Raw genomic sequence first — 9359 nt, 5'->3', positions numbered from 1 at the left:
GCCCCCAAAATAACACAGAATATAAATAACTTCACTATAGCAAAATCCAAAGTAGACAATCACACAAATACACATACACAACCAACAGTCATTGGTCATTAATAACTCTCAACAGCAATGGACTCAATTCTCCAATAAAAAGGCACAGACTAACAGAATAGATGTAAAAACAGAATCCGTTATTCTGCTGCATAAAAGAAACATACTTCAACCACAAAGATAGACATTATCTGAGAGTAAAGAGCTGGGAAATGCTTTTCCAAGCAAACAGTCGCAAGAAGCAATCTGGAGCAGCCATTCTAATATCTAATGAAATAGATTTTCAACCAAAATTAATCAAAAGAGATGAGGAAAGACACTTCATATTCATCAAAGGAAAATCCCATCACAATGACATCTCAATTCTGAACATATATGTTCCAAATACAAGGGTTCCCGTATATGTAAAATAAACATCAAGGAAGGTTAAACCACACTTTGATCCCAATGTTCCCTTGCCAGCATGAGCTGTCACTTGTGCTATTGATCTTAGCCATTCTGACTAATATGGAATCCCAAAGAGTTTTGATTTGTATTTTCCTGATGGCTCATGATGTTAAGAATTTCTTAGCCATTTGAGATTCCTTTACTGAGAATGCTGCTTAGATCAGTACCCTATTTTTATTTGAATTACTTGTTTTTTTATTTCTAGATTCTTGAGTTCTTTACATATTTTGGATATTAGTCTTGTATTAGATGTGAAATTGATAGACATCTTTTCCCATTTGGTAGGCTGCCACTTTGTGCTAATGACACTCTTCCTTGCCTTATAGAAGCTTTTTAGTTTCACAAGATCCCATTTATTAATTGTTAATCTTAGTTCCTGTGCTAATGGTGTTCTGTTCAGAATATCTTTTTCTGTGCCAATGAGTTCCAGACTATTCCTCACTTTCGCTTCTATAAGTTTCAGTGTATTTGATTTTATGTTGAGGTCCTTGACACATTTGTAGTTGAATTTTTGTTTTTCTGTTTGGCATGAGATTTGCTGTATAAGGAAGGAGAGGAGAGAGAGAGAGAAGAGGAGAGGAGACACCCTATGGGAATAGAGAGAGGGAAAGAAGCTGAAGAAGTGACACACAGAGAGAGCCTATAGTTGAGTTTTGTGCAGGGACATATTTGTATTCTTCTATGTGTAGACATCTAATTTGACTAATAGCATTTGTTGAAGATGTTTTTTTTTCCCACTGTGTATTTCTGGTTCTTTTATTAAAAGTCAAGTGTCCATATGCGTTTGGATTTGTGTCTTTGTCTCCAGTTTTTTATTCATACAAGTCTTTTATTTGTTTGGTTAGAGTTACTCTAAGGCACTTTATATTGTTTATGGCTATTGTGAAAGATGTTGTTTTGTCTTTTGTATATAGTAAGGCTACTGATTTTCATGAGTTATTTTTTGCATCCAGCTACCTCAGCCAAAGTATTTGCCACAGGTAGAAGTTTTCTGGTAGAATTTTTAGTGTCACTTATATATACCATTATTTTGTCTGCAAATAAAAATACTTTTTTAGTTTGTATCCTCTTAATTTTCAGTTGTCTTATTGTTATAGATAAAACTTCAAGTGCTACATTGAATGAATATTGAGAGAGTGAATAACCTTGTCTTGTACCTGATTTTAGTGGAATTTCTTTTTCTTCTTCTTTTTATTTATTTATTTATTTATTTATTTATTTATTTATTTTTTGAGACAGAGTTTCTCTGTGTAGCCTTGGCCATCCTGGACTCACTTTGTAGACCAGGCTGGCCTCAAACTCACAGCGACCCGCCTGCCTCTGCCTCCCGAGTGCTGGGATTAAAGGCGTGCGCCACCACGCCCGGAATTTCTTTGAGTTGTTAAATTTAGTGTTAGTTATAGGCTTGTTCTAACTGTCTGTATTTGCTTAGGTATGTTCTTTGCACCCCAAATTTATCCAGGACTTTTATCATGAAGGCATGTTAGATTTTTGTCAAAGGCATTTTCTGCAAGTATTAGATGGTCATGTTTTTTCCTTTTTTAGTTTGTTTAGATGGCAGATTACACTTACTGATTTTCATGTCCTGAACCATCCATGGACTGAAGCCTCTGTGATTATGGTAAGTGCTACCTTTCATGTGCTCTAAGATTCAGATTGCAAGTATTTTATTGAGTATTTGTGTATCTTTGTTCATAAGGGAACTTGGTCAGTATACTTTATTTTTTGGCTGGGTCTTTATGTGGTTTGGATATTGGCCAAGTATGTAGCAACATAGAATGACTTGGACAATGTTCCTTCTGTTTCTTTTGTGATATAACTTGAGGAGTATTAGTATGAACTTTTTGAAAAATCTGGCAGAATTACACATTAAAGCAAACAGACCATGAGCTTTTACTTTTTAAAATATGTTTTAAAAATATTTTTCTAATGTATCTACATTACATCAAAATTGTTACCACTTCACTGTATCCTTCCATTCCTACCCTCCCTCCCTCTTCCCCCTGTTCCTCTCTTCTAGACCTCTGACAGGAGGAGGCATCCTCCTCCCTTACCATCTGACCCCAGCTTTTCACATCTCATTAGGATAGCCTGCATCATCTTCTTTTGTGGCCCTATTAAGGCCACCCTGCCAAGGGGAAGTGACCAAATCACAGGCACCAGAGTCCATGTCAGAGGTAGTTCCTTCTCCCCTTACTAGGGGATCAACATGGAGAATGAGGTCCATTGGCTACATCTGAACAGAGAGTCTATGTTCTCTCCTTACACTGTCCTTGGTTGATGTATCAGTTTGTTCAGGCCTCCCTGGGTCCAGGTTTGTTGGCTTTGATGGTCTTCTTGTAGAGCTCCTGTCTCTTCTGGGTTCTTCTATCTCACTGCTCTCCCATAGGACTCTCACTGCTCTGCCCAGCATTTGGCTGTGGGTCTTAGCATCTGCTGTGATCCATCCTGGGTAGAGTCTTTCAGAGGTCATCTATGTTGAACTACTATCCACTTGTGAGAATATACCATGAGTGTCTTTCTGAGTCTGGGTTACCTCACTCAGGATGATCTTTTTTAGTTCTTTCCATTTGCCTACAAATTTCATGAGGACAGGCAAATTCCATATTATACCTGTCAGAATGGTTAAGATAAAAAACTCAAGTGATAGTACATGCTGGTGAGGATGTGGAGAAAGGGGAACACTCTTCCATTGCTGGTGGGAGTGCAAACTTGTACAACCACTTTGGAAATCAATCTTTTGCTTTCTCAGAAAATTGGTAATAGTGCAACCTCAAGTCTGAGCTATACTACTCTTGGGCATATACCTGGAAGATATTCCAACATACAACAAGGACATTTTCTCAACTGTGTTTGTAGCAGCTTTATTTGTAATAGCCAGAATCAGAAAACAATCTAGTTGTCCCTCATTTATGGACAAAAAAATTGAGGTACATTAACACAATCAAAGACCATTAGCTTTATTGTTGAGACACTTTCAGTGACTGCTTGTACTTCACAAGAGGTTATAAGTGTTTACATTGTTTATCTGACTTTGATTTAATTGTGGTAAGTGGTATGTATCAGGAAAATTACCCATTTCTTTTATATTTTCCAATTTGATGGAGTATAGGTTCCTAAAGTATGTCCTTAGGATTCTCTGGATTTCCTCCTTGACTCTTGTTTTATCCCCATTTTCATTTCTGATTGTGTTAATTTAGATATTCTCACTTTGCTTTTTAATGGCTTATTGTTCTTGTTGATTTTATCAAACAACAAATTCTTTGTTATATTGATTCTTTGTATTGTTCTCTTTGCTCCTATTTTATTAATTTCAGCCCTGAGTATGGTTATTTCTTGCTGTCTATTTTTCTTAGGTGTGATGTTTTCATTTTGTTCTAGAACTTTTGCCTGTGTTGTTAAATTACTATTATGAAATATCTCCAGTTTTTAATAAAAGTTTATTACAATTTTTATTAAACATTTTTACATATACATTTATATATTACACATATATGCAATAAATTACCTATAGCAAGAAGAATGGTGAAACAATTAGGACTTATATATGTCATAGGTTTTGGCTATTTATACTTTGTAGCCTTGAATTAAACATCTTTCTTATATTGGTGAGTCTAAAATTCTGAATGTAAATCAATATCTATCATATCTTATCATTATCAACTTAAAACATCTATCTAGACCTAAAAACATCTTAACCACTAAACACCCAGACAGTTTAGCATTAAAATTAAGCTTAGTTGTTTAGGGGTTAAGCTGTTTTTAGGTCTAGATAGATTTTTTTGAGACCTAGTTTCCCTGTGTAGCCTTGGCTGTCCTAGATTCATTTTGTAGACCAGGCTGGCCTCGAACTCACAGCGATCCACGTGCCTCTGCCTCCCCAGTGCTGGGATTAAAGGCATGCACCACCATGCCTGGCTTCGATATTTTTTTTAATGTATGCAATTCATGGTGTCAACTTGTTACTTAGAATCACTTTCATTATGTCCCACATGTGTTGAGATGCTGTGTATTCATTTTTATTGACTTATAGAAAGTTTATGTTTCTTTCATTATTTCTGTCTTGTCCAATTTTTCATTCAGTAAAGAGCCACTCAGTTACAAAAGCTTTCTGTTGTTTCTGTTTTTGATATCCACCTCTAGTACTTTAATCTATGGAGATCTGATAGGATTCAGGGAGTTATATCAATTTTCTTTTATCTACTGAGACTTGCTTTGTGTTTGAATATGTTGTCAGTTTTGAAGAAAGTTCCATGATGTTCAGAGAAAGATATATTTGTGTTTGGGTGAAATGTTTTATATATATCTGTGGGGTCCATTTGGTTTATAAGATCTGTTAGCTTGAGCATTTCTCTTTTTAGTTTTTGTATGGATGGCTAGTCTATTGCTGAGAATAGGGTACTTACGTCTTCCATCATCAGTCTGTGAGGGGCAATTTGTGATTTAAGCTGTAGCTCTTTCTCTTTTATAAATTTGGGTACCCTTGTATTTAAGGCATCGATGTTAGAATTAAAATGTCACTCTACTGGGGTTTTTATTTGATGACTATCTCTTCTGATTAGTTTTGACTTGAAGTCTCTCTTATTAGATATTAAAGTGAATATGCCACCTTGCTTCTTAGGTTCATTTGCTTACAATATCATATTCCTTGTGAAGAAAGAAGAACACTCCTTCATTGCTGGTGGGAATGCAGTCTAGTGCAGCCACTTTGGAAAGCTATCTGGTGCTATCTCAGGAAACTGGGAATAGGGCTTCCTCAAGACCCAGCTATTCCACTCCTTGGAATATACCCAGAAGATGCTCCAGCATACAACAGGGACATATGCTCAAACATGTTCATAGCACCCTTGTTCATAATAGCCAGAACATGGAAACAGCCTAAATGTCCCTCAGTAGAAGAATGGATAAAAAAACTGTGGTACATTTACACTATGGAATACTATTCAGCTATTAAAAACAAGGAATTCCTGAAATTTGTGGACCAATGGATTGAACTAGAAATGATTATAATGAGTGAGCTAACCCAGAAGCAGAGAGACTCAAATAGTATATACTCACTTATATCTGGACACTAGGACAAGGGGTATGTCTCATGAAAGTCTTTACTTACAAGGAAAATGCGATAGTGGTGAGGACACCCTAAGGTGGGAGAAATATAGGAGATAGGGAAATAGATGGATCCAGAGGGCCCTAGAAACCTACAAGAAGAACACTATGATGGGCAGATCTGGGCCCAGGGGTTCTGCACGATCTATGGCACCAACCAAGGACAATATGTGCAGTCAACATCAACCCCTATCCAGACCTAGCCAAGGGACAGAATATTCTCCACAGTTAAGTGGAGACTGGGGACCTACTTCCACAAGAACTCTGGTGCCTCTTATTTGGCCATGTCCCCTTGATGGGGAGGCCCAATGGCACTCAGAGGAAGGATAACAGACTACCAAGAAAAGACTTGATACTCTAGCATCATATTCAGGGGGAGGAGGTTCCCCTCAGTCACAGTCATAGGGAAGGGGAAAGGGGTGAAAGTGGGAGGGAAGGAGGAATCAGAGGATGCACGGGATGGGATAGCAATTGAAATGTAATATGAATGATTTTATTTTTCAGTAAAAAGAAAAAACAATATCATGTTCCAACCTTTTGCCCTAAAGTGATATCAAATTTTGTTTCTTGAATGGAGGAGAAAAATGGGTCCTGTTTTTGTATTCATACTATTAGTTTCTGTCTTTTTATTGGGAAATTAAGACTGTTGACATTGAGGCATATAAATCAGAGATGATTGTTGACTTCTGTTATTTTATTGCTATTGTTATGTATACTTATAGTGTTTGAATTTTGCTGGTCTGAGATAATTTGTTTCCTGTGTTTTCATGATTATAGTTCATCTCCTCAACTTTAGAGTTTTTCTTCTAGTACCTTCAGCAGGACTGGATTTGTAGATAGATATTGCTTACATTTGGCTTTATCATGGAATATTCTATTTTCTCCGTCTATGGTGATTTAGATTAAAAAAAAAGATTTAATTTTTTATTATGTATACAATGTTCTACCTGCATGTGTGCCTGCCTGCCAGAAGAGAGCACCAGATCTCATTATAGATGGTCATGAGCCACCATGTGGTGCTGGGAATTGAACTCAGGACCTTTGGAAGAGCAGTCAATGCTCTTAGCCTCTGATCCATCTCTCCAGCCCCAGTGATTAAGATTTTTGCTGTGTATAGTAGTCTGAGATTGCATCTGTCATTTCTTAGAGTGCAGCACATCTTCCCATGCCCTTATGGCTTTTAAAATCTCCTCTACAAACTGAGTTTAGGACAGCCAAGGCTACACAGAGAAATCCTGTCCTAAAAAGCTAACCAACCAACCAACCAACCAACCAAACAAACAAACAAAAAGAGAAGTCAAATGTAATTCTAATAGGTTTACCCTTATAGGTTACTTGGTCCCGTTCCTTTGTAGCTTTTTAATATTTTTCCTTTGTGCTGTACATTTAACATTTTGATTATCATGTGCTGAGGGGACTGCCTTTTCTGCTCCAATCTATTTAGTGTTCTGTATGCTTCTTGTGCATTTATACACATTTTCTTTAGATTATAAAATTGATTTTGTTGAACATATTTTATATGTCTTTGATTTCTGTTTCTTCTACATTCTCTTTTTCTATTATTCTTATATTTGGTCTTTTCATGGTGTCTCAAATTTCCTGGATGCTTTGTGTCAGAAAGTTTTTAGATTAAAGATTTTCTTTGACTTATGTATCAATATTTTTCTTCATCCCTTCAATGTCTGAGATTCTCTCTTCTATCTCTTATATTCTGCTGGTGAAGCTTTCTGTGTAGTCCCCATTCAAATTTCTAAAATTTTTAATTTTCAGAGTTCCCTCAGCTTGAACTTTTATAAGCGATACCATTTCCTTTATCCAATCTTGAATAATTTTATCTATTTTCTTCTACTGTTTATCTTTTCATAGATTCCTTCAAGGAATCTATTCATTTCATCCCACTGTTTGTTTTTGTTTCCTTGGATTTCTTTAAAGGATTTATTAATTTTCTCCTGAAGGAGTGTAACCTCATGTTTTCCTCCCTTGCCCCAGTTGTCATAATAACACCTTTGAGACTATATTATTTAATAAATAAATGCCAAGTCTATTAACTTTGTCTCATTACCTGACTATCCCATAATGTAAATTACCTGTTTATTCTATTCTTTGTGTGCCACATTGCCGGTTACCTCTCCTAAGTTTCTTGCATCTGTCTTCCTCAGAATCCCAGGGCTAATATTCTTTCCTCTCACTCTACCCCAGAGTTCATCTGTTTCTGCAGGAACTCCAATCCACTATTTCCTGATTCAGATAACATAGCATCAGGTTTTCAAAAATTTTTTATTAATTTATTCTTGTTACATCTCAATGGTTATCCCATCCCTTGTATCCTCCCATTCTTCCCTCCCTCCCATTTTCCCCTTATTCCCCTCCCCTATGACTGTTCCTGAGGGTGATTTCCTCCCCCTGTATATGCTCATAGGGTATCAAGTCTCTTCTTGGCAACCTGCTGTCCTTCCTCTGAGTGCCACCAGATCTCCCCCTCCAGGGGACATGGTCAAATATGAGGCACCAGAGTACGTGTGAAAGTCATACCCCACTCTCCACTCAACTGTGGAGAATATCCTGTCCATTGGCAAGATCTGGGTAGGGGTTTAAAGTTTACCGCCTGTATTGTCCTTGGCTGGTGCCTTAGTTTGAGCAGGACCCCTGGGGCCAAATCTGCCTATCATAATGTTCTACTTGTAGGTTTCTAGGACCCTCTGGATCCTTATACTTTGCTATTGTAGTAGCATCAGGTTTTTATTGGCAGGAGATACTTCTATGCAGTACACTGGAGATTCTGTCTATGGACTGTTACCATCTTTTTACAGGTGGTTTTACGGTCATTTTCTTGTCCTTCAGTGGTGATGGAACATTCAGGCCTGCTGTTGTAAGGTGGTTAGATTCTAGTGGAGATATATTTTTCTGGCTGTTATTGTTTGCATTTTCATGATGGGATCTAGCCATCTGGGTTTGGAACAGTTATAGATCTAGGTGCTGATTTCTAATTTTGTCTCAGTTGTTTGTGGTTTTTGTTCTTTTGTTTCAGTTTTCTTTCTGGAATTTAAGAGAAGGTGATGACTGTGTCCTGTTTGACAGCAAATTCTCTGGAGACTCAATAGGTATGGCCACTGGGGGTTCCAGTTAAAACCTGCTTCTGGATATTGGAAACTGGCATTTAGGAATGAGGATGCAATGTCTGAGGGGGTTCACAAGAGTGAGAAGAGCAGAGTATATAACCAAGATATGCTTATTTAATCTCTTTTTTTTTGCATTTTTTTATTAATTTATTCTTGTCATATCTCAATGTTTATCCCATCCCTTGTATCCTCCCATTCCTCCCCCACCCCCCATTTTCCCATTATTCCCCTCCCCTATGACTGTTCTTGAGGGGGATTACGTCCCCCTATATATTCTCATAGGGTATCAAGTCTCTTCTTGGCTACTTGCTGTCCTTCCTCTGAGTGCCACCAGGTCTCCCCCTCCAGGGCACATGGTCAAATGTGAGGCACCAGAGTACGTGAGAAAGTCATATCACACTCTCCACTCAACTGTGGAGATTATTCTGACCATTGGCTAGATCTGGGAAGGGGTTTAAAGTTTACCTCCTGTATTGTCCTTGGCTGGTGCCTTAGTTTGAGCGGGACCCCTGGGCCCAAATCTGCCTATCATATTGTTCTACTTGTAGATTTCTAGGACCCTCTGGATCCTTTTATTTTGCTGTTCTCCCATGCGTCTTTCATTTAGAGTCCCAATAGGATGCCTTCCCCTCTGTCCCAGTTTCCTGG

The sequence above is a fragment of the Acomys russatus genome, chromosome 2 (assembly GCF_903995435.1).
Source record: "Acomys russatus chromosome 2, mAcoRus1.1, whole genome shotgun sequence".
Lineage (NCBI taxonomy): Eukaryota > Metazoa > Chordata > Mammalia > Rodentia > Muridae > Acomys > Acomys russatus.
This window is presented reverse-complemented; position numbering follows the sequence as displayed.